The sequence below is a fragment of the Physella acuta genome, unplaced genomic scaffold, assembly GCF_028476545.2.
Source record: "Physella acuta isolate Inbredline_101_S28 unplaced genomic scaffold, ASM2847654v3 ptg000050l, whole genome shotgun sequence".
Classification (NCBI taxonomy): domain Eukaryota; kingdom Metazoa; phylum Mollusca; class Gastropoda; family Physidae; genus Physella; species Physella acuta.
The window spans coordinates 196,088-220,231 of NW_026731570.1; the positions used below are offsets into that span (position 1 = coordinate 196,088).

Consider the following 24,144-nt stretch of genomic DNA (forward strand, 5'->3'; position numbering starts at 1 on the left):
ACACCACTAGGGTCATTTTGAGATAGAGATAGGTTTAAGGATAAGGATAGGGTTATGACAAGGGTTTGGGATATGGGGCTGGAAATAGAGCGTGTACCTTATCATATTCTTTCCTCTTCTTAGTCAAACCTACTACTCGAAGTCGAGCGATGTACTCGTTTATTAGAGAAAAACATCAATTTAATTTACAGTTAAAGTGTGGAAATAAAATTAAAAATCCACCCCCACCCCCACCCACCTAGTCATGTGACGTGTCCAATGTTTTGAAACTTCTCCATAAAAAAACACGTCGCGTGCGTCTCTGATCACGCGAGATTGTGAGACCAGACGAGATCTGGCAGCGCGAGGTTCTGCAGGGAGAAAGAAGGTCTGTGAGGTGTATAGAGTTGTGCCGGTATCAACTGTTTCTGCCGCGTGGCTGTTTGCTAATTTTTTTTCTTCCTTTCGGCTTCCAAATTCAGAAACTACAGGTAAAATTTCAATTTTAACTTAACACCTTGTAATTAAATATTTTTTAGAATAAAAATTGTTGTGATTAAAACTTTAAAGATATTTTAATACAGTTATTAAACTTGATGTTAAAAGTGTGATGTGCGTTTTTGTAGTTATATAATACATTTCTAGGTACTTTATTAAAGAGTAATAGAAAATGGTTACGTTTTCACGCAAAGTTAAAGCTATGTTATATGAGTTAAAAGATCAATAGTGATTTAGGTGGGGTTAGGTAAGAAAAGTTCCACTATGGGACCTAACGATCCATATAGCAGATGAAGTAGAGTTTCTCTATTTCTTGACCTCGAAGAATGAAGTGACGGTGTGGTCAGCACTATGCCCGGCCGCCTTTAGTTTCCCTGAGGTGATTCAGGTGTTCAACAGAGCTCGTTGGACTCAGGCGAGATCCGAACTCGAGACCACCGAGGTAGCAGTCGAGCACTCTACCATTCGACCACACAGTAACAAGTTTGTGTTAGTTATAGTTTTTAACGATGCGCATTTGACAATTTATGTCTGTCTTCTGAGTCTTGGATAAAACAGGAAAGTGTTGAACGTTAACGACAAAACATGTTTGGACATTGCCTGCGTTTGTGTTGTGTTGTTGTAGCAAAATCAGCTGAAATAATATCCCATATACGTAATTTTTCCTAGAAATGTTTTACCAGGTCGTAAATAATGAATATTTAAATTATGGCAGTGTTTATAAGCGTTAGCGGTAAAGTCGATGTTCGACAACTGTCCACAAATCCCCCCTCCACCTGGAAAGTTTAGTCCGTCCTCCGAAAATTTCAAGCGCCCAACCGCGGAGAAAAAGTCTGGAAGAAAAATCTGCTTTTACATGTATTTATGTTTTAAGGGCTATTTAAATTCAATAGCGTGAAAGCCGGTACTTGGAACTAATTTAAATGGTATCTAATCGTGAGTGTGAAATTTGATGTTTCAGTGTAATTGGCGTCTACACATAAGTTTGAAATCTGATGTTTCAGTTGCAATGGCTTGTAAATGTTAGTGTAAAATTTGATGTAAATGGCCCTAGAATATTAGCGGGTTAGCCGGTATTTGAATGTAAATGGCACTTGAATGTTAGCGGGTTAGCCGGTATTTGAATGTAAAAGGCACTTAAACGTTAGCTTTTACACTAATGTTAACGGGTCATTTACGTTCAAAAGCTGCGATAGAGCGTTTGACTACTACTCCAGAGGTGTCGAGTTCGAATCTCGATTTAGACTTGTGTTTTTAAGACGTTCCTGCGTCTATCCAGCTCTGGTGTTTTCCTGATTTACATGAAGAAAGTAAAGGTGGCTGGGCATAGTGTTGCATACACTATCCCTCCAAATGTCGTGGTCAAGAAACAGATTAACTCTACTTCATCTACCCAATGTATCGCTAGAGAAGCATTACTTTCTACGTGCAAAAAACGAGCGTCAACGCCGGTATTTTCGTGTAGATGAACTCAAACGTGAGCATGTAAACCTGTGGTTGACCGTTGATGGCACCTAGCCGTGGTCCCGCTCGCGTGTAGCACGAGAGCTGTGAGTAAAATCTTGATGAATCCCGCGGCTAATAGCTTGGGTACTCACTCGTGCGTCTAATCAACGAGGAAAGTTGTAGGTCAGTTTTTAACTTACAAACACGCGGACGTGCTTGTTGCCTGAGCTTTGCTTGAGTGAGCGATTTAAAAAATGTCCAAAGGTCTAATCAACGAGGAAAGTTGTAGGTCAGTTTTTAACTTACAAACACGCGGACGTGCTATTGGCTAGTTTTTGCTTCAGTGAGCGGTTTAAATGGCCAAAGTTCTATCAACGAGGAAAGTTGTAGGTCAGTTTTTAACTTACAAACACGCGGACGTGCTTGTTGGCTAGTCTTTGCTTCAGTGAGCGATTTAAATGTCCAAAGGTCTAATGAACGAGGAAAATTGTAGGTTAGTTTTTATCTTATTAACATGCTGGCGTGCTTGACTGCAGCTAGTAATGTAAATGTGCAGCCGACTAATTAACATTGAAAAATATGCTTTTTTTGCAAACGTTGAAATGTCTGTACTCCGGAGTAGGATACACATTAATACACCTGCAATTTAGATAGTAGTCAGAATATCATCGTCATCTTTTCGCATTCGAGCCCAAGACCCTTTCGAGGCAGATGAGGTAGAGTTGATCTGTTTCATTTACTTCGGCATACAGGGGGATGGTGTGATCAGCACTATGTTTAGCAGCCTTACGCTATTTGGTACCCAACACCGCTGTGTGGACCAGGGACGTCGTATAGATTCGAAACCGGGATCCGAACTCAAGAAATTCCGGTTAGCAGTCGTAAGCTCTACAATTCGACCACGCTATCCTGTTACTTAGAGCATACACAGTTGGGAAGGTTGATGGAATCATAGTTAATCCCTTCAGAGTGTGTGTCTGTTTAGAAGATCAAGAGTTTCTGTCTTAAATAAATAAACTTGTTTTTGGACCTCAAACGATCACAACGTACGCGTTGTTTTTCTATAAATTTGTGTTCTAGAGAAGGACAAGACTGATTAGTTTAAATGGTGGTGTTTTTTTTTTTTTGGCTTTGCCTTTATTCAGTATCATCTAATGTATAGATTCTTACCGATTTTAAAAAAAAAATGTATCTATAGCATAAGTGTAAGGTCGTTCGAAGAAAACCCTTTACAGTTTATGTTTAACTACCTACGACAATTACACGTAATATTTACCCGTGGACCTACAACATCCACACAAATAATACCCAACCACAGATCCACACAGCATCAACTACAGCCTCACATAACTTCAATATCAAACACATCCTTACACAACACCTTCCCCGCATACTACAATAACTAAAGTACCCCCCCCCCCCCCCACAACCACACACCATCCTTCCCATCAACCACCACCAACCTCATCCACACACTAACTTCCCCATCACACACTACCTCCCACCACCATGTCACACCACCACAACTACACACCACCCGCAACAAAACCACCATCCTCCCCACAACCAAACATTACGCTCTCCATCACCCACCACCACCATAAGCCACCCTCCCCACCACCAACCACAACCACAACCAAACATTACGCTCTCCATCACTAACCACAATCACACGCCACCCTCCCAACCACCAACCACAACCACACCGGACAACGAAGCCAATGTAAAGTGCCCATTTTTCTCTCTACTGCGTCAGACTTGTCTAAAGGTGGACCAACAAAATGAATATTCAACACCTGATTTAAATTTCAAGTATTTTTACCGGGGACTTTGGTCAACACTTCGATCGTTTATTGGGAGGGTGCTCAATACTTCCTGGTGTGTGTGCAAATATCTACCGTCTTAAACATAAGGGTCAAATAAACTGGTATAACAGTTGCGTAGTTAGGACGGGGGAACAGGAAGTTGCGCTCTATTGGACACTTTTTAATATATATATATATATATATATATATATATATACCTATATATATACATATTTAAAAATTTATATGTTTTTATATATGTATTAAGTATATTTGTAACATTTAACACCATTAGAAAAACACGTAACCAATGAGTTTATACAAAAGACATCAACTCAAGTTCTGACATAATGTCAAAATTTCTCTTTCCCTCGTATACTTCGTTCTCTCCGCCATATTTACACCAGCTGCGATATACGAGATCAACGCTGTACGTCGTCTCTTTAAATTTCCTTTGTCTTGTCTCGGTATCTAGAATTACCGCATTAATAAATCAACAATAGACTTGGATTCATCTGTCGGGGTTTCTGAAGGAAATTTTTTTTTAATGACGGAGGTTCTCAAATTATTTTATTAACTGACTTTTTTTAAAGATCTTACCCAAGATTGTCATAAAATCTACCTATCCTAGCAACAAGAACACGTGATCGATTTCAACGAATGAGAGTTGTGTTGTTTCACCCTTCTGTGTTCATCGAAGTTTGTGAAAGTCTTAGTGTCATGATCTCCGGAAGCCGGAATAAACAATGCCGGCAACCGGTTGTCAATTACATTTTCTCTCGCAGGTGGGGCTCTAAACAAACATTACTATTTAGCCGGATGCCGGCTTTTAATCACATTGCCGGTCTCCGGGTGCCGGATTTACCCCATCTTTATCCAGACAATACAAACAATCGATTATGTAGAATTGATCTCAGACAGTAGCCAGATGACTTGTCCTGGGTTTTTCTATGTCGTTTGTCTCACTTGTGATACCCGTCTTACCTGTCTCTTTTGTCTTTTTTTGTCTCACTGTCTCGTTTATCTCACTGTCTCACTTGTCTCATCTGTCTATCTGTCTATCAGTCTATCAGTTTATCTGTCTAAATGTGTAAATGTCTATCTGTCTATCTGTCTATCTGTCTATCTGTCTATCTGTCTATCTGTCTATCTGTCTATCTGTCTATCTGTCTATCTGTCTATCTGTCTATCTGTCTATCTGTCTATCTGTCTATCTGTCTATCTGTCTATCTGTCTATCTGTCTATCTGTCTATCTGTCTATCTGTCTATCTGTCTATCTGTCTATCTGTCTATCTGTCTATCTGTCTATCAGTTTATCTGTCTATCTGTCTATCTGTCTATCTGTCTATCTGTCTATCTGTCTATCTGTCTATCTGTCTATCTGTCTATCTGTCTATCTGTCTATCTGTCTATCTCTCTATCTGTCTATCTGTCTATCTGTCTATCTGTCTATCTGTCTATCTGTCTATCTGTCTATCTGTCTATCTGTCTATCTGTCTATCTGTCTATCTGTCTATCTGTCTATCTGTCTATCTGTCTATCTGTCTATCTGTCTATCTGTCTATCTGTCTATCTGTCTATCTGTCTATCTGTCTATCTGTCTATCTGTCTATCTGTCTATCTGTCTATCTGTCTATCTGTCTATCTGTCTATCTGTCTATCTGTCTATCTGTCTATCTGTCTATCTGTCTATCTGTCTATCTGTCTATCTGTCTATCTGTCTATCTGTCTATCTGTCTATCTGTCTATCTGTCTATCTGTCTATCTGTCTATCTGTCTATCTGTCTATCTGTCTATCTGTCTATCTGTCTATCTGTCTATCTGTCTATCTGTCTATCTGTCTATCTGTCTATCTGTCTATCTGTCTATCTGTCTATCTGTCTATCTGTCTATCTGTCTATCTGTCTATCTGTCTATCTGTCTATCTGTCTATCTGTCTATCTGTCTATCTGTCTATCTGTCTATCTGTCTATCTGTCTATCTGTCTATCTGTCTATCTGTCTATCTGTCTATCTGTCTATCTGTCTATCTGTCTATCTGTCTATCTGTCTATCTGTCTATCTGTCTATCTGTCTATCTGTCTATCTGTCTATCTGTCTATCTGTCTATCTGTCTATCTGTCTATCTGTCTATCTGTCTATCTGTCTATCTGTCTATCTGTCTATCTCTCTATCTCTCTATCTCTCTATCTCTCTATCTGTCTATCTGTCTATCTGTCTATCTGTCTATCTGTCTATCTGTCTATCTGTCTATCTGTCTATCTGTCTATCTGTCTATCTGTCTATCTGTCTATCTGTCTATCTGTCTATCTGTCTATCTGTCTATCTGTCTATCTGTCTATCTGTCTATCTGTCTATCTGTCTATCTGTCTATCTGTCTATCTGTCTATCTGTCTATCTGTCTATCTGTCTATCTGTCTATCTGTCTATCTGTCTATCTGTCTATCTGTCTATCTGTCTATCTGTCTATCTGTCTATCTGTCTATCTGTCTATCTGTCTATCTGTCTATCTGTCTATCTGTCTATCTGTCTATCTGTCTATCTGTCTATCTGTCTATCTGTCTATCTGTCTATCTGTCTATCTGTCTATCTGTCTATCTGTCTATCTGTCTATCTGTCTATCTGTCTATCTGTCTATCTGTCTATCTGTCTATCTGTCTATCTGTCTATCTGTCTATCTGTCTATCTGTCTATCTGTCTATCTGTCTATCTGTCTATCTGTCTATCTGTCTATCTGTCTATCTGTCTATCTGTCTATCTGTCTATCTGTCTATCTGTCTATCTGTCTATCTGTCTATCTGTCTATCTGTCTATCTGTCTATCTGTCTATCTGTCTATCTGTCTATCTGTCTATCGGTCTATCGGTCTATCAGTTTATCTGTCTATCTGTCTATCTGTCTATCAGTTTATCTGTCTATATCTGTCTATCTGTCTATCAGTTTATCTGTCTATATCTGTCTATCAGTCTATCTGTCTATCTGTCTATCTGTCTATCTGTCTATCAGTTTATCTGTCTATCTGTCTATCAGTTTATCTGTCTATATCTGTCTATCTGTCTATCAGTTTATCTGTCTATATCTGTCTATCTGTCTATCAGTTTATCTGTCTATATCTGTCTATCTATAAATGTCTCATCTCTCTTACCTGTCAAATATATCCCATGTGTCTTAGTTTACTCACAAGTCTCATCTGTCTCACCTGTCTCGTGTTTTACCTGTTTGACCTATCTTACCTGTCTCCCATGTCTCACGTCTAATCTGTCAAACCGATTATGTCTTATTTTAGTTGTCTCACCTGTCTTACCCGTCTTAGCTGTCTTAGGCTGTCTTAGCTGTTTCCCCTTTCCCGTCTGTCTTATGTGTCTCACCTCCCTTTCCAGTCGTATGTGTCTCACCTATCCTACCTTTCTTATGTGCCTTACCTTCCTTACCTGTCTTATGTGTCTCATCTGTCTTACTCGTCTTATTTCTCTTACCTTGCTTACCTGTCTTACCTCCCTTACTCGTCTCACCTCCTGCTACCTGTCTTAGTCCCAATTATCATTACTGACGTACCAGCTTATATCTCATCACTACCTTTACTTCATTACCCTCTCCTCCTACGCTCTACGTACCTCAATGTCACCCCATCCTTCAATAGATGCACCAGTTTGTGTAATTAACTCATCGAATATCGATCAACAATCTTACCACATACAAATACATTACATAATTTTGGTACAACACCCCATCCCACGCGTGATTTGAACCGGGTACGCCTGAATGACAAGCGCTTAGCTTTCTCAAACTGAGATTCTAATTTATATTCATTTGAACGTATAATTTCGTGTATACTGTTCTACAATTTAAATTCTCCTTCGAACGTATTCGAATATATATGTATGTATATATGTGTAGATATGTATCTCCTGCTAATTAGAGACGTAAATCCTTCTCGAGGATTCCATGAAGGGGACGTCACTCCCTCCTTGAGATATTATTCACGGACCATTGGGTGATGTCCCCTGCTGATAGATTCCTAATTTAAGATTATCTCGCGCCGGAAGAAGCCTAATCAACGCTGGGGGTCAGTTTTACAAGGGCATAGCCCATATACGTAAGCTCTACATATGGTGTACATATAGTGTACACGTTTTCAATAATAGGCTAAAAAGTGATGTACATATGCAGTGGCGTAGCTAGGATTTTTGGGCCCCTATGCAAAAAAGTGTTAGTGGGCCCCTCAGAGGCGTAGCGACCCTTCCCGGCGACCGGGGACAAACTTTCGATTTGCACCCTCCCCCTCAGACTTTCGATTTGCACCCTTCCTCTCAGACTTTCGATGTGCACCCCCCCCCCCATCAAACTTTCGAAAAAGGGCCCCTATTTGACTTGGGTCCATATGCCCTGCTTACGCTAGCTTTTCGGTAGCTACGCCACTGTACATATGGTACAGATGGAGAGAAAGAGAGGGAGAGTTTTTTCCTCACTTAATTGGTGGTGCTGACAATCTATTTTGTTGTTTGTTTGTGTGTTTGTCTGTGTCAGTGTATGGCCATATCGTGTCTAACTTTCATACATAATTATTCCTGGGTGGGCGTTTAAAGCATATAATATACACGCCTTTAATTAAAACTTTGAATTAACCTTCATGTTGAGACCATGAAAGTGAATTTCCAAGACAGAGATGGCTTAGAAATGTGAGGGATTTTGTTTCATAGACAGCGAATCTGTAATCGTACCTTGCATAGATGTCCAGAAGATTGTGAGAAAAAGATTTTCTCAAAATGTCCTGGCAAAATCGTTGAAATTTCTGGGCGGAAAAATTAACAGCAATTTAAGGCAGGTAATTAGTGACTTTGGGTACGAAGAAAAAATTGACCCATAAAGAAATAATCTGTGATGTATAATTGAATTATTATTATTAATGAACTAGTTTGGGCATTTAATATGGTGTTTTGTTGTAAATTACATGTCTGAGGAAAATAAAATATGGTGTATTGTTGAAGTAAAATGTATGTATTTAAGTTTTTATTTTTCTTGTGCGAACGCTAAATTTGATGTGAGGAAATTAACGCGACGCAAAATTCACCCCCAATTTATTATCTAAAAAGTTCATTGACACTCTACGGCAGAGAAATGTATTGATGTTTTAGAACAGGGCATAACAATTCAACGCTATTTTAAGGGGAGGAAATAGAGGGATATTTTACAGCAAAGAGAAAGTGCATGGACATTTTTGTACCTTTATGTTTTAGGATATTTCTTATTTTTCCTTCGTAATTATAATGTTGGAAAGAATTTCCTTCAAAAGAATTTAGCTTTACGATGTGCAAAATGGCCCGTTGACTCAAATTTCAGCCTGCTTTTCTTTCTGGATTTGCTTCCATAGCTTTTGTCCACCCAAGAACAAACTACAGTACATTCAGCAGTTGTTTAAAGTTTTCTCTCCTAGGTTAACGAGCCTCATCTGCCGGGGATTCGAACTCGGGACTTTTCGATTTAAATACCATCAACTTTACCGGCCTTACAACGCCAACATCACAGGGCAGAAAGTTAGCATGTAAAATTTTCTCTCTAATTAATTATACACGTGAGGTCTTGAGATAGAGAGTCGCGTCCCTTAATCAGATCACCTCGACATGCAACCCGATGACGTAGCCTGCAGGTGTGGCTGCATCAGTGCATGCATCTCACCTCCACCCATGCATGAAACCGTGAGCCGACTTTACAGCCCAGTGCGTGCGTGAGTGACAGCAGTGCTCACTATGTGATAGCGCGCGTCAGTGTTTGAAATCAATAGGGATCTGTTTGGGACGATTCGCGTTTGGTTAAATCAGAGTTACTGTTAGGGTGTTTAGAATTAAAATACACTTAAAATGATGTGTGTTTGTACCTGTTGTGGTTAGGTACTCAGACCTAACTTAAATACTGCGGCAAACAATAGCGTTGAGTCTTTAAAACGCCATTGAGTCTGTAGGACGTTATTGAATCTGTAGGACGTTATTGAGTCTGTCGGACGTCATAGAGTCTATAGGACGTCATTGAATCTGTAGGACGTTATTGAATCTGTAGGACGTCATTGAGCCTGTAGGACGTCATTGAGGTTGTAGGACGTCATTGAGTCTGTACGAAGTCATTGAATACGTTCGACATACGTAAGTCTGTATGACTTATGGGTTTCGATAGTTTTTGTTAAGGTTTGGGTTATTTTAGTTTTTGCTAAGGTGTTGGTTATATTAGTATTTGTTAATGTTTGGGTTATATTAGTTTTGTTAAGGTTTGGGTTATATTATTTTTTTGTAATGGTTTGAATTGTATTCGTTTTTGTTAAGATTTGGGTTATATATTTTTTAAGGTGTGGGTTATATAGTTTTTATTAAGGTGTGGTTTGTATGGTTTTTATTGAGGTTTGGAATATATAGTTTTGTTAAGGTTTGGGTTGCATTCGTTTTTGTTAAGGGTTGGGTTATATCACTTTCTATTGAAACACGATGCGTTTGTATTTTACATGTAAGGCGAGCAAGATTGGTACTATAATAATATTTTAATGCATGTTCGATCTCTTCATCAAACTCACAAACCACAAGATCGAAAGATCAGAAGATGTGGTACCAAGTCTACGCGTAATACCGCAGTTTTGTCAGTATAAGAGGGGGGGGGGGGGGGGTAACAGGGGGTGGGAAGGGACTGGTCGACATGGAGGTGGGGGTTTAAGAACTAGGAAGAGATTATGTGATGACGAATGCTGGAACTGTCTGGCGTTTATTATCCATGGGTGAAGGATTATGGATATCCATATGTGTGTCACTGGGTGTGTGGGGTGTGTAGCAACATGGTATGTGTGTCAGGATATGTGGGGTGTGTAGCAACATGGTATGTGTGTGTCAGGGTATGTGGTGTGTGTAGGAACATGGTATGTGTGTCAGGGTGTGTGGGGTGTAAGCAACATGGTATGTGTGTCAGGGTGTGTGGGGTGTGTGTGTAGCAACATGGTATGTGTGTCAGGGTGTGTCGGGTGTGTAGCAACATGGTATGTGTGTCAGGATATGTGAGGTGTGTAGGAACATGGTATGTGTGTCAGGGTATGTGGGGGGTGTGTGTAGCAACATGGTATGTGTGTCAGGATATGTGAGGTGTGTAGGAACATGGTATGTGTGTCAAGGTATGTTAGTGTGTGTAGCAACATGGTATGTGTGTGTCAGGGTATGTGGTGTGTGTAGGAACATGGTATGTGTGTCAGGGTGTGTGGGGTGTAAGCAACATGGTATGTGTGTCAGGGTGTGTGGGGTGTGTGTGTAGCAACATGGTATGTGTGTCAGGGTGTGTCGGGTGTGTAGCAACATGGTATGTGTGTCAGGATATGTGAGGTGTGTAGGAACATGGTATGTGTGTCAGGGTATGTGGGGGGTGTGTGTAGCAACATGGTATGTGTGTCAGGATATGTGAGGTGTGTAGGAACATGGTATGTGTGTCAAGGTATGTGGGTGTGTGTAGCAATATGGTATGTGTGTCAGTGTATGTGGGGTGTGTAGGAACATGGTATGTGTGTCAGGGTATGTGGGGGGTGTGTGTAGCAACATGGTATGTGTGTCAGGATATGTGAGGTGTGTAGGAACATGGTATGTGTGTCAGGGTATGTGGGTGTGTGTAGCAATATGGTATGTGTGTCAGTGTATGTGGGATGTGTAGGAACATGGTATGGTTTGAAGTGTGTTGTGACACGGGTGTTGTATGAAAGCAGGAAGTGATTTTTTTTTAAATGTGTAGTTTAATCTTATTCAACTACGTACCGACATTTAGGACAACTCATTATTTTATGATAACAGAAATTAACTCACCTTTTAGCTCGGGGTCAAGTAAAGTTGTATTATGATACTTATGAGCTTTATGTGACATATGAGTGTCTTATGTTATATTTGTCTTATGTCATGTGTGTTTTATGAGACACGTGTGTGTCTTCTGTGAATTAAGTGTTTTATGTGATATAATATGTGTGACTTTAAATGGCATTATTGTGTCTTATTCGACATGTGTGTAGTGTGTGCATTATGTGTTTTATTACGAGCATTTATATGTTTTATATGTATTTAATGTGGCATATGAGTGTTGTATATGCATTATAGGTCTTATGTGTTAATTTTTGTGTGACTTGTAAGTTTCTTATGTGCATAATGTTTCTTATACAAAATATATCTTATATGACATGTGAGTTTCGTTTTGTCATTGTATGTTTTATATGAAATATTTATTGTAAGTGCATATATGTGTGTGACTTGTATATGCTATATGTGTTTTTATTTATACGATTATGTTTTATATGTAACAGGTGTGTGACTTGTGTATCCTATAAAACATATACTTGAAATGTGCGTGTCTTATATGACATGTGTGTCTTATGTGATGTGTGTGTGTTTTATGTAACATAAGCGCGACTCATACGACGTATATGTTACGTATGTGACATTATATGTCTTATGTCACATATCTGTGTCTAACAAGTCAATAATGTGCGGACGATGTTGTGATCGATGATGAGTAAATCGCGATGCAGAACAAGATGGTAGGGGTGGGGAGGGGGAGGGTTGGTTGTTTATGACTAATTAATCCTCAGTCTTTCCTTGTCCTGATTTACAACCATCTCGTGGTACAGTCATACGCATGTATTGATCACAGTCCGCTTTGTAACATAGTCATGTCGATACGGTGTTCTATGTCATGTTTCTATCGGTGTCGATTTCATGTATATCCATTTTGTCTATATCAACATCCTGTCTATGTCACCATCCTGTCTATATTAGCATCCTATTTGTACCACTATCCTGTCTATATCACTATCTTGTCTATATCACCAACTTTTCTATATCACTATCATGTCTATATCACCATCCTGTCTATATCACCATCCTATATCACCATCCTGTATCACCATCATGTCTATATCACCATCCTGTCTATATCACCATTCTATCTACACCACTCCCCCCTATGTCTATCACCATCATTTCCCGTTCGTGCCCAAGACACATGGGGCAGATGAAGTAGAGTTAATCTAACTTTAACCCTAACAACTATACCCCTGTTTACAAGTCGACCAAAAAAAAAAAACGCCTAAACATTCTGAAAACATGATTCACATGATAACAACTACACAAGTACGAAAGCGTACGTTTTAGATCTATATCTTCTACAGATCTATATCTTCATATTTCTATCACAGTTAAACAAAACTGCAACACTTTATTTTTATAACACAATACATGCTGAGGTGATTATGATTTAAAAGTAGGCCTACTTGTATTCTATCTTTATTAAAACTCTTCCGATTTACTTTAAACTTTAAGATTACCGTTTACTTTTAAGATTATAGACTAGCTTTACTTGGAGACGCTAGAAAACAAGCTGTAAGCGCGCTCCCTACCACCCCACCCCTACATGGTCTGGTGAGCTGTGGTTTACTCTAAATGTTTACATTCGTAGAGCCGGGTTTAGTGACGGCTATTAGGGGCAGATAATTTAGTTTGAAACGATTTTAAACTTAGGGGAGGTAACTAAGAGGAGGCTGCTTTCACGGGGGGGGGGGGGTAGGGTAGGGGTTGGGGGAAAGGAGGGTGGGGGTAGGGTAGGGGTTGGGGGAAAGGAGGGTGGGGGTAGTATCGTCCTTAACGACATACTGACAGTGTTTTAAAGCAAATATTTTCAGTGGCAGCATTGCTACTGTCGAATTCACAAATTATGAAGAAAAGTAGAAAATAAAACAACTAAATAGCGGCGTATATGTCTATGATTATAGACTAGCTTTACCGTTTACGTTTAAAATTATAGTTCACATTTAAGATTACCGTTTACTTTTAAGATTAAAGTTTACCTTGAGCAAGAATTATTTATTCATCACTTGAAGACTATACGCCAATTCGTTCTATGAATTGATTCATAATTGAAATGTCCTTTACCGTACCCTTTTCCCATGTCATTGGAGATAGGCTAGACGTGGATTTTGATATTTGAAGCGTGTTTGGAGCTTCCAGCAAAAGGTACATGTGGGCAGGGGATACAGGGAATATAGGATACATGCTATCAAATTTCTATCTCTATTTTCACCGGTTATATGCTCGTTATAAATTGTTTATTGGTAATTGAATGTAAAGAATTATTTTGAGGATGTAGGATGTCCTTAAAGTTGTAGGATATCATTGAGCTTGTAGTGTGCCATTGAGTCTGTAGGACGTCATTTAGCTTGTAGGACGTCATTAAATTTGTAGGACGTCATTGTATCTATTGGACGTTATTGAGTCTCTAGGACGTCATTGGGTTTGTAGGACGTCATTGGGTCTGTAGGACGTCGTAACTGGTACTTAAATCAACATTATGGCATTTAAATTGTGAAAATTTGGTAAAAAATATTTTGGAGAGATTTTTGGCGTAACTAAACTATGGTTTTATCTGGCTATATTTAAAAAGCGGAAACAAGCAGGATTTGAGAGACACGGTTGACATCTTTAAGAAAAAATGGTTTCAATCTAGGAATTAAGCGTCAAGTCGTGATTAAAAAGCATATGTAGCTGTGTTATTGAAACCAATATGTGATCATGATTACACACATGTGTCAACCGCTAGCGTCGTCGTGGTTGGTTTTTTTTAGTGCGTTTTTTTTTATTTGCTGTATGTAAATATTTATGTGGCAGTTACTGAGATTTACGGAAATCTAGCTGATCTGGGGGTACGCTGACCTTTGACCACAGCGGGGCTTTAATCGTAGGGGCTTTGAGCATATGGGCTTTGACCATAGGGGCTTTGACTATAGGGGGCGTTGATCGTAGGGGTTTTGATCGTAGGGGCTTTGACCATAGGGGCTTTGACCATAGGGGCTTTGACTATAGGGGGCTTTGATCGTAGGGGTTTTGATCGTAGGGGCTTTGACCATAGGGGAATTGCTCATAGGGGCTTTGACCATAGGGGCTTTGACCATAGGGGCTTTGACTATAGGGGCTTTGACCATAGGGGACTTTGATCGCAGGGGCTTTGATTTTAGGGCTTTGATCGTAGGGGCTTTGACCATAGGGGAATTGTTCATAGGGGCTTTGACCATAGGGGCTTTGATCGGGGCTTTGACCATAGGGGCTTTGACTATATGTGCTTTGATTTGGGGCTTTGACTATAGGGGCTTTGATCATAGGGGCTTTAACTATAGGGGCTTGACCATAGGGACTTTGATATGGGCTTTAACCATAGGACTATAGGGGCTATGACCAAAGGCACTGATCCTAGGGGCTTTGCTTTTACTAAAGGGGATTAGATCATAATGAGTTTGATCTTAGGGGCTTTGAACATAGAGGCTTTGGCTATTGGTGGTTTGGCCATAGTGGGGTCACATGTGTTTTGAGGTAGATCCGAATACAGCTTAGACTATAACCTTGATTTAAACCGTGAGACGTTTAAATTTAACTCAGCCTTATGCTGTACCCATCCATGGCATGACATGAGGTAAATATTGATGAAATGTTCATTAACCCACATGGGATTACCTTCTTTGTTCCTTTTCTATGGAAATATACACTACCCAAAGGGAACTAACTCTGATGAAACAAATAATTTGTCTCCCCTGAAAATAAATCGTCCTCAGAAGATTTTTATCCGGTCCTTTAATTAGTTTCTAATTTGGAATATTGTTAACCGCAGCCCAATTTAAATCTACCCATTTTAATTGGCTAATTAGTACTTGAAAAGCGTGAATTATTTTAATTTTTTTTACTACAGCCTATATTATCTAAATAATTGGAAGCCTTTGATGCTTGCAACTGCTTCTTCGCCTCAAACAACGTGGGTTAATTTTTTTCGTTCAAATTCAAAGAATGGTCACCGCAGGTATCGAAAAAGTTGTCATAACAGTGGGCGGTATCGATTACGTTTTGAAAGCGAGGTCGGCGCGTTCAGTAAACAGTCGTGCGATTACTCGTGGTCTATTAATGATGTTTGGCCGAGGTGAATTAAAAAGTGGTTTGATTGTTTTTGGGACGTTTTTTTTTACGTTATTGTTATGAGGGAGAAATTATTTCTGGCCGGCACGTATAGATATTTTTATCCTCGAGTACTTTAATTGGCGATTCTATTTGCTGGTGGGGCGTAGCGGCATAGGAGATGATGTTTTGCTAGGGGGTTCGCTCTTAGTTTTGTTGTAAGGTTTTGAGAAAGGTTTGGGCATGGGCTATAGTTTACGTGGAGGTTTAGGGCTATAGCTTGAATTAGAATAAAGATAAGAGCTTTAAAAGAATTTGAATTATGTTCGTGCGCTTATTAAAAGAAACTAAATTGTAAAAATTTCATAAAAAACGTTTTAATAACAAGCTTTTATGTACTAATGCACTAAAAAGTAGAAAAGGAAGGTTGTTGCTTATATGGTTTTGTAGGTAAAAAGTATCGAAGTGTTAAGTTAAAGTGTCGTTAATTTTATTTGGCTGTTGTGTAGCTTAAGGTCTAGCGGAATCTGATTGGTAATAGAGAAATGAGAATGCAGGTGATGAGGTATCGTTGTTCTGGAGTTCAGGACTATAGAGTCTTGTGGTATCGAGTCTTGTGGGAGTATCGTTAGTACAGCTTGGTGAAGTTAGTTGAGGTGGTTTCGTAGTTCTGGAGAATGGAGTTTAGTTATATTTAGGTAGCGAAGTTTGATATATGTTGTGAGTGTAGTAGAGTATAGTCGAGTTTGTCGTAAGTTAGATGATTTTTATTCAGGACGGTACACACTACAAAGAAAGGCAGTCGTTCTCTAGCTGAAAAATGTTATAACTTAAAATCGTATAACTTATAACTAACTGTCAACTTATTTTTTTCAAATTATAACTTTTTTATATTTAACGAGCCGACCTGCGGCATAACATACGCCGAAATTTAGTTGTTTTTTTCTACTTTTCAGTAATTCATAATTTGTGAATTCGACAGTACCAATGCTGCCACTGAAAATATTTGCTTTAAAACACTAAACCCCCGTTCCACCCCCCCTTCCCCCCCCCCCCCGTGAAAGCAGCCTCCTCTTAGTTACCTCCTCTAAGTTTAAAATCGTTTCAAACTAAATTATCTGCCCCTAATAGCCGTCACCAAACCCGGGTCTACGATTGTAAAATGTAAACATTTAGAGTGAACCACAGCTCACCTGATCATGTGAGGAGTGAGGGGGGTGGGGGTGGGGGTGAGGGGGTAGCGATAGAGAGGAAGAGAGGGTACTGCAAGGCGCGCTTGCAGCTTGTTTTCTAACGTCTCCCAGAAGAGAATTATATATATACGAGCCGACCCGCATATCATATGCCTTTATTTGTTTTAGTTGTTTTATTTTCTACTTTTCAGTAATTAATAATTTGTGAATTCGACAGTACCAATGCTGCCACTGCAAATATTTGCTTTAAAACACTATCAGTAGGTCGTTAAGGACGATACTACCACCACCCTCCATTTCATAGTGAGCGCGCTTACAGCTTGCTTTCTATCGTCTCCCAGAAGAGAATTATATATATATATATATATATATATATATATAGATAGATCGGGGGTCGGCAACCTGGGGCTCGCGAGCCGCATGCGGCTCTTTTGATGTCAAGATGCGGCTCTTCTGCTCCATCCACAAATATGAATGCTTTTTATATATTATATTTAAAACTCATAGTTTTTTTATTTTGCTACACTCTGTGTTGAACGTATAATAATAAATATAAACAATAAACACTCGCTATTCTATTAAAATGTTTAGTTACTCCCTATTTCAATGTACTTCCTATTAACTTGTCCACCCAAATTGAAACATTCAACTTCACGGTATATAGCACAAAGAAACTAAACGAGTTAAGGGGTCGTCCATAAATGACGTAGTGGGGAGGGGTTCGTAATTTTGTGACGGTGTGTTATGAGGGGGAGGGGGTGGGGGGTTCAGATGGTGCGACGCCACACTTTTTGCATTATCAAAAAGCAATATATATATATATATATATATATATATATATATATATATATATATATATATATATATATATATATATATATATATATATATATATATATGTATATATATATATATATATATATATATATATATATATATATATATATATATATATATATATATATATATATTATATATATATACACACATATATATATATATATATATATATACACACACACACACACATATATATATATATATATATATATATATGTATTTGTGTGTGTATGTATTTATAATCATAATCAAATATCTAGTTTTTAAAAAAAAAACTAGTTTTTAATAAATTTTAGCAATTTTTTTTACAAGCGTCCCATAAATGGGACTCTAGCAGAATATGGGATATATATATATATATATATATATATATATATATATATATATATATATATATATATATATATATATATATATATATACGGAGTTTCCTGTCGTGGCGAGTCTTGTTTTGTTAGGTAACACTGATTTGTCCAGTGTTGTGTGGATGCGCATGTTTGGCATGCTTGTTTTCTTCCTGGGATGGCTATGAGAATGTTAATAGATTTGTTTTTGTAGTTGAATTTGATGTAGTGAGGGATGGTTGCCTGGTTATCTGTGAAAATGGTAAAGCTTCGATTGTTGGTGTGTGGAATTTTATTGACTGATGGTTCTGTTTTGCTAATTATTCTTAGAGCTTTGAGCAGGGTGCCGTTTCCGAGTGTCGGGGAGCCCATCTTAATATACCGTTGATTTTATCCTTATGGTAGATTGTGAAGTGTAGTGAGTTAGGTCCGTACTGTTTGGTTGTGTTGTTCGGTTCCCCGTCCGTAGTTCATTGGCGGGATTGAGTGTGGGCTGATGGGTTTGCAGATGATGTATCCAAGCGGGGGTGATCCCTAAGGTCAGGGGTCGGCAACCTTTTGAGACGAAAGAGCCAAAAGTTACAATTTTCAAAATTACCCAGTTTTTAAAGAGCCACTAAAACTAAATTTTTTGTGTCAACAGTATGTTTGTTTAGGATTATATATATATATATATATATATATATATATATATATATATATATATATATATATATATATATATGTATATATATATATATATATATATATATATATATATATATATATATATATATATATATATATATATATATATATATATATATATATATATAAAATCCTAAACAAACATACTGTTGACAAAAAAATTTTAGTTTTTTTAGAGAGCCGCATCTTGATATCAAAAGAGCCGCATGCGGCTCGCGAGCCGCGGGTTGCCGACCCCTGTCCTGGACAGTTACCCGTAGTAGATTTTTCGTAAGGCGTCCCTTTATTTTGGAGCCAAATTTTTTAATTTTTTTTTTTAATTTTTATTTTATTTTTAATTTTTTTTTTTTGTTGAAAAGACAATATTTATTTCAAGTAAGTCAATTACAGCTCAAACAAATGCACTTGTATCCTGGTCAGATTATAGTAGAAACCAGAAAAATTATTATATTTTAAATAATGTACATTAAATTCACTCTGTCATTCTAAGCATTAAATATACATTCTTTTATAATTTTAACACATGTAAAATCAAGCGCATAATGAAAAATAACAGAAAAGGACATTAAATCCTTAATTTGAATACAATTTACCTGATAACTACATGTGGTAGGCCTAGCTTTTTATAATGAAAATAGTTTTTAAGAAATAAATCTTAAAGAAAATGAGTAGACATACATGCTAATTTAAACTGCAAATAATGAACAGTAAAAGAATAAATCTTGGTTGAAATTTTGTGTAATTCTGCAAGTTCATTTCTCCATTTTTAGCTCATGCATCACAATCACAGCGCTGTTTTGTAAATTCTTCATTCTGGGACTTTATCAAAAGCCTCCATCAATTTTGTTTGCTTTACTGACAACATTGTATATGCATAAATTCCAATTAAATAAACCATCTTATTTTATTTTTTATTTTTTTTTTATTTATTTTAAATTTTGTATAATTATAACGATAGATTATTGGAAGAAGGTAACACTTAAAATTATATGGCATCAAAATTGACTAGAAGTATATTAAAATAAAGCTACCGTATTTAGACTTTTAAACAAAACCAACAGTTAAATAGTAAATAAGTAAAATATATTCTTTAAACACTGTTACATAGATAATATAAAATATTTGTTAGAATTATTACGTAATGAAATTTAAACCTTTTATTGTGTTTTTCAAGCATGTCTTAGTTACAAATTTGGTTAATTTTGCTATTCTTGAGAAAGTTGTTTCCCTTTAATACAATTTTAATATTTAGTTTTCCAAATAGCATTTAACTCGTTGCTTAACTTTACATTCGTTTCAAATTTATGCACCTTAGGTTGACCGCTTACTTATAAATACAACTTTAAGTTATTATTTGCTATTGTAAAAACTATATAGAGCAGAAGTTTAAACAAATTAGCTTGGTAGGTCTTTTTAGCATTATCACGTTAAAAAATAAATACATCAATAGCCGTTGTAGATTGCAATACTTAATGTTAGTAGACATACAGTATGCGTCTAAAATTGTATAAGTCGCAAATTAATCATCTAATTAATTGTCTTTTTCATATTTTTCACCCTCTCCTAAAGGATTCATATATAACAATTGTAGGCTGGAATCTCCGAAGAATGTCTACTCCTCCCCCCCCCCAACAAAATGGAATTTATATAGAAAATATATAAAATATATAAACAATGTCCGCCGCCCCCTCAGAAATTTTAGTCCACCCTCCCCCCCCCCCCCCCAAAAAAAAATAATTTCAAGTGCCCCCCCTCCCCTCCGGAGAAAAATGTCTTGAAGAAACACTTAATGTGATTACGCTTGCAAAATGGAGTTGAAGGAATTAGTACAAGCTTTTGCGACGAAGGAGGCAAGTAAAATTATTTGATTATGATGTCTACTTTTAACGTGTATGCAATTAATGATGAATTAATATGTCACTTTTAATTAATTGTTTTCTTATACATATGTTTTAGTAATTAATTTGTGTGAAAGGGCGTTTAATAATTTTAGCCTAGGGCGCTAAATAATCTGGCGCCGGCATTGTATATATATATATATATATATATATATATATATATATATATATATATATATATATATATATATATATATATATATATATAATATATATATATATATATATATATATATATATATATATATATATATATATATATATATATATATATATATATATATATATATATATATATATATATATATATACATATATATATATATATATATATATAGGATTGGGGATCCATGGGAGGGGTTATAACCCCCCTAATCCCCCTTGCCTACGCCACTGATCTCTCCACATTGCTGTAGCCAAACATCCATCTCCTTTACTTTTCCTCTAAGGAATCTTACACGTCTGATGATTAGGTTTGTTTACTATAATTAGATTTCAGTCCCTGTTGAGAATATATAGAAACAAAAAATGTCAATGTATTTGTTTTTAATTCTGGCTGGAAGAGATATCTTCGTGGACTTAAAGCTTTCCTTGAAAATATTGTTTTTTTTTCACTCTTAACATTACGGTGTTAATTAAAAACTGTAAACAAAACGTGAACAAAATGATTCTAAGGACGGAGTAGAAAATTGTTGACATGGATTTCAGACGTAGTTCTACGTAGGTACAGATTAATGACGGCTGGGATGGGTGCCGAACTGTAGACACCCGTGCACATATGCACACTCACTCTCAAGTATATGCACACGCACGCACACACACACACACACACTCACACAAAAACATAAAAAAAAACTAAAAAGACTCATACACTCACACTCTCACACATGTACAATCACGCAGTGACACACACACACATACACTCTTGCACTTTCACACTCACAAACACACATACACACACACTCTCAGACACAAACACACACACGCACACTCACACACAAACTCACAAACTCGCACACACACACATACACACACACTAACACACAAACACACATCCACGCACAGATTAACACGCACACACGCAAATCTCCCACTTTATCCCCACTTTAAGATTCTGCTTTAAATCCATCTCGCTTCTCACACGGATTACCAGCAATTAGCGCCATTTTTTTGTTGGTTATCTCCGCGTTTCAAGGAAAATCTTTTTAATTTTTTTTTTAATATATCAACTAGAAAATTGCTTTTTATTCTCTTGTTATGCAAAGTTTGCAACCTCAACGCTGAAGCAACAATTGGGCTAGATGATTCGCTGTGATTTGATTTGCGTCCGCGATTTGTTTTTGTCTCTTTTTAAAAATTGCATTATTCAAAACATGTTTATTTATAAGACCGATAAAGAACAGTGGTTCAAATTCTTGGTTCTATCGAACCCCGGGTGTTTGGTGAGTCAGTCTCAGGGGTTCGACGAAGGTCAAGACACAAACCCGACATACGATTTGTGATACAAGTTCGTCAGTTCAAACGATAAATATAGCGTCCGATGACAGAATGGATACGACAGCGCGATATAGTAATAAAGTGCGCCAGATTTAGATAACACATATCGATATCGTGATACTTTTATATTGTTGAAACCTTCACGTCAAGACACTCATACGACACGAATCGTGTCAACGCCACCTAGACAGGCGTTGATCGTGTATATGTGCTGTGACGAATATACCTTTATTTCCATATCGTGGCCCAGTAGTCGACTTGTGACTGCCGTGATGGTAAGTGCTGTGATCTATTTCTTAATATTTCAATCCCTTCCTACAAACCATGTCGAGCAAAAAAAAAAACAAAGTGGTCGGGCGAATATGTACAATATTAATTGACAAGCATAACTGAACTTGATTGATAGCAAGCGTCCTAACTGCATGATTTGCAGTGCCAAGTTGAGCAATTTTAGTCTAGCACCTGCAAAACTAAGAGTACATACCCTTAAGATAAATGGAGATGGAAATACAAGAACACAACGCTCGCTGAATTCAAGGTAAACCCCACATTTTTGAACTGGTGTCTGAAATGCAACCGCAGAAATCACAGATTTGCATTGAATATTTAACCTTTTTTGTTTGTGTATGAAAATATTATTGTGATGTGTTTTTTTTTGAACACATTGATGTTGATGCACGGTTCATCGTGTGCACCAGTAAAATATAAATCTATGTTTTGAATTTAGTAAAATATTATATTATTTTTATTATTTCGGTGGGCTACATGATTGCGCGTATGACGCCGGTGGGATTCGATACCTCAAAAGAAGGTTATGAACCCTGGTCTAGAAAAACATAGTTGCCTTCTATTTGTCAATATATGTACACAAACTCTGTGTGTGTATGTTTGTGTTTGCCTGAGTATTTTTGTGTATGTACTTACTGTACTTATGAATACGTATGAAAGATGTAAAGAAAAAAGCGTTACTCTAAATGTTGGGTCGCCCCCTCATAATATTCCAACGTGTCGATAAATGGTGCGTGATTGTGGGAACTGATGTTGTTCTAATTGGTTTCATTCCCAAAGTCATGTCGCGATACTTGTGGATTAGATGTCGCGATACTTATAAGATGTCGCGATACTTATAAGATGTCGCGTTACTTATGGAAAAGATTTCGCAATATTTGTGGATAATATGTTGTTTTACTTATAACATGTCGCTTTACTTATGGAAAAGGTGTCGCGATACTTGTGGATAAGAAATTGCTTTACTTATAAAATGTCGCGATACTTATGAATAATATGTCGCGCTACTAATGGATTAGATGTCGCGCTACTAATGGATTAGATGTCGCGATACCTATGGATTAGATATTCTCAAGATGTTTAGCTAGTGTGTATACTTTTAGTCTTAAAAAGCTACTCTAGTATGTCTACCCCGTATAAACTTACACTAAGTAATTCAACACGCTATTTTCACCTGCTAAAGACAGCTGACATCCAATAATTCTACACAATACAAATCAATACCATATAATCATTTAACCTCTAATCCTACACTCTATGACCTACACCTTATAATCATACACCCTATAATCTTGCACACAAATAAACCTACACCATATACTTCTACACCGAAGAATCCTACGCCCAATAATCATACACCATATAAACCTACACCCTATACTCCTACACTCTATAATCCTACACCCTATAATCCTACAATATATAATCCTACACCCTATAATCCTACACTCTATAATCCCACACCCTATAATCCTACACCATATAATCCCACACCCTATAATCCTACACCCTATAATCCTACACCCTATAATCCTACACCATATAATCCTCACCCTATAATCCTACACCCTATAATCCTACACCATATAATCCTACACCATATAATCCTACACCCTATAAACCTACACCCTATAATCCTACACCATATAATCCTACACCATATAATCCTACACCCTATAATACTACAACATATAATTCTACACCATATAATCATACACCCTATATTCTTACACC

The 24,144-nt window shown here is 37.2% G+C and overlaps 1 protein-coding gene across 1 annotated transcript in view; it reads left to right on the plus strand.

Moving 5' to 3' along the window:
- The first annotated feature begins 324 nt into the window (after positions 1–324).
- Positions 325–24,144, plus strand: part of LOC131945908 (uncharacterized) — a 67,771-nt gene continuing 43,951 nt past the window's right edge. Inside the window, exon 1 of the mRNA XM_059306544.1 lies at positions 325–470. The gene's annotated coding sequence lies outside the window, so the exon portion shown is untranslated. The remainder of the gene's footprint in view (positions 471–24,144) is intronic.